The 3,236-nt window shown below is 38.6% G+C and overlaps 1 long non-coding RNA gene across 1 annotated transcript; it reads right to left on the bottom strand.

The window, feature by feature from the left end:
• Nucleotides 1-1,308: 1,308 nt before the first annotated feature.
• On the bottom strand, nt 1,309-2,865 carry LOC311444809. Its single transcript, XR_014698082.1, has 3 exons — nt 2,851-2,865; nt 1,793-1,860; nt 1,309-1,381 (listed from the first exon to the last, which is right to left on the bottom strand). It is a non-coding gene; the product is annotated as an uncharacterized lncRNA (long non-coding RNA).
• Between the last annotated feature and the right edge of the window lie 371 nt (nt 2,866-3,236).

Raw genomic sequence — 3,236 nt, 5'->3', positions numbered from 1 at the left:
TTTCTGCTCCATGCTGACAATAGGTTTTATATTTACAAGAGACTTTAAAATCAAATAGAAATGAAGGTCCAGAAACATGCAGTGATACTGCCACATGGCAGAAAGCTAGGCAGTTATTCAGGAGGACAAGATGGGTACCCACGAGCACTTTGGGCACCTGGTGTGTTTGATATCTGGCTGATATAATATAAGACCTATATATAGTATATGGTATATAGTATATGTATACCAGATATAGTATAAGAACAGTATAAGACCTGGTGACATTTCTGGAGAAGGAGGCAAGATAGGATACTTCACAGAAGCTAACACTGTACCTGGGTTGCTACCTGACAGTACAAATTAGGAAATTAATTTTGAAGGGGTAGTTACTATTATCAGAATGGCCACGTTGCATTTTACCATGAAGGAGTCAGCTCTGCAGTTGGCTGAGTACATTAATCTTGTTCCTTTTCATCAGTGACCAAGATTTTTTTTGACTAATCATATTTCTCTGACCAGATGGCCAGCTCTAGAGTTTCACCTCATTTCACAAAAATGTACAGATTCACAGACCACTCAGTGTCAAAGTGTTGCTAAGATCTTCTTCTATCACACCACAAATATTACAGCAAAAAGCAAATAGAGCATTAGTAGAACAATCTGAAAAAGACCCTAGCAACAGAGCAACAGAGGTGTAAAGTACCCAATTCCAAAAGTAGTAATTTGGGCACCCTTCTGCCTCTACGTAAATAACACCTGAAGAATGCATACTGACATGCTTGTACTTCTGCATGCATTGCACAGCGCTGATAATTAGCTTAGCACCATTTTTGTTTCTGAGGGAGGAGTAGTGGGTGGGAAAATGTAGGCAGAGGAACGTACAGAGGGTAGAAACAAATCTTAAGACTTGAAAGAATAGAAGGAGAAGGGAAAAGAAAAGACTGAGCTAGTGAAGAGAAAATAAATTGGTATTACAGAACTGCAACAAGGACGAATATATGGCAAGGGCATTGCATGTGGAGGTACCCTTTTTCTTTGGGATCAGTGTCATCTTATCCTCCAGATGTAATACAAAGGTGTAGAATATCTGAAAAGCAGCTGTGGAATGATCTCAATATACTGAGATCTTTCTTTAAGGCAAAACCAGCATCAGTTTATAGCAGAAGCTGTCCTGATTTTAGTACTGGAAACCTCAAAGCAGAATTACATCCCCCATTCAACCACGGACTGGTGCATGATGCTGGAGAGAACTTGTAAGGCATGTAGCTGAGTGTTGGCTTCATCAGTACACACTAATAGCTGATGTAGCAAAATCACACAGCCTGGAGTTAGTTCTCTGTTCTTGTCCAATCAGGCTCTCATCCTCTTTGATATTCATCAGGAGAGACTAGAAAGTATTCTGTAGAAATCCATGGTTAGGAGCAGATGTACTCCCTGATAAGCCAAGGAACAACCCATTCAGGTCAACTGCTGAGTTCCTTGTATTCCTTCTGTACTTTGTCTTTGCCACACATTACCGAGAAGCAGTAGACTAGAACCAATAACCTAATAAGAACTATTTTACTGCTACTGACATATATCCCATTCCTCAGTGTTTCCTTTGAAAGCAAGGACTATGTCACACTGCTTTTCAGCAACCATCTCAGGAAGAGCCACAGCACAGCATGCTTCAAGCCTACCTCCCATCCACACCTGAGTCCCAAAGGTTGCCTATAGTAATATACACAGGAGCTTGCAGTTATAATTAACACTGTGCTAATCCCATCCCAAGCTCGTGGGTGTGCTCAGAAATATAGACCCTTTCACATACCACATTCAGTCTTGATCCATTCTTCCTGGTCCATATCTTGCTGGTCTGCAAAGTGCCTCAGGTATCCACTAACAGATAAAAAGAATACATGCATGTGTTTAGTGATTATAGTACCATTCAGTTCAAGAAGATGTAGCAGATCTTGTCCATTCACTGATTGATTTGTGTTCATTAGTAGAAAATCATGTCCTTCATATGTAGGTCAGATACTGGGTCATAACTTTCATCTGTTAAGTGGTGAATTATGAACAATTTTTCCTGCAAAAACTTACTGTGTGATTATTTTCTCAATCATTTCCTTTATGTGAAATGTATATAAAGTGCCACTATCATAGGAAAAGAAATGGTTGTAATGTCAATATTGGGATCTCATCTTCAGGTCACCGGTTGGGGGGAGGTGTTACATAAACTTGCAATCTGCAGTGCACAATTGCCTCACATAACAACATGATGTGTGGCTAATAAAAACAAATGTCAGCTCCTTGCCATGAAGTATAAAGTACTACACACACATTTCCAGCTGGGCAAACCACTATCAATACATTAAACAGCTTTTTCAACTGCAGTGATGTATCAGGCAATTGAATGATCGCAGCAGGAAGCTGTGAATACACTACCAGGAGCAGTTCCACTTGGCATGTTAATCCTAACAGAACATAACCTCCAACTCAGACCAAAAGTATCAAGTGGGAATATAATTTCAATGAAGCATTGGAGATCTTGCTCATTAGTTGTACATTTTATTACATAAATAATTGAATAAGGTATGAAAGATTTTGACTTTTCTAGGCTAAGCCTGTGCCTTCTATTTTGTTCCTAGGAGATTTGGGGACATCTGTACTTACTGGAATCAATGAAGATTGCCAAGCACATCATGTCATGTACTCTGCATCCTTCACAACTGGGTGATATATCCATAGAAGAAATACACCAGGGATAATATTAACTTTTTTTCTGTACTATCTGTCCGAACTGCTGACCTGACAAAGTCAACTCTAGAGGAGAATTTGACCTGCATAACACTGTCATTTGTTCTTTTAATATTTAGTTTCACTTACATTGTAAATGTTGCCATTGGGATTTAGAGTCTTCAGGACCAAAGAATTGAAGGCAAAAATGAAGGTGAACTTGCACAACTTCTGCATCCTCTACTTCACATGTATTATAGAGTTGTAACACCAGAATTTGCAGCAGGATGTCTGTATGGGAGAATATATACTGCTAAATAACTAATCCTTGAAAATCTCTTTATACAAATATGCAGACAGCCTGGACATCCAGCATGATTCCGTTACTTTCTATTCATCCTTTACCTACACTTTTATAATTTAAATGATCGGACCAAAAGCCAGTTGATATTAGTATTTAGTATGTTAATATGAGACTTGAACCAAGCTCTTGATGCATTCAATTACCCTCTTTTTTTTTTTTTTTTTTTTTATGT

Source organism: Aythya ferina (assembly GCF_964211825.1).
Source record: "Aythya ferina genome assembly, chromosome: 14".
In the NCBI taxonomy this organism is placed as follows: domain Eukaryota; kingdom Metazoa; phylum Chordata; class Aves; order Anseriformes; family Anatidae; genus Aythya; species Aythya ferina.
This window is presented reverse-complemented; position numbering and strand designations above follow the sequence as displayed.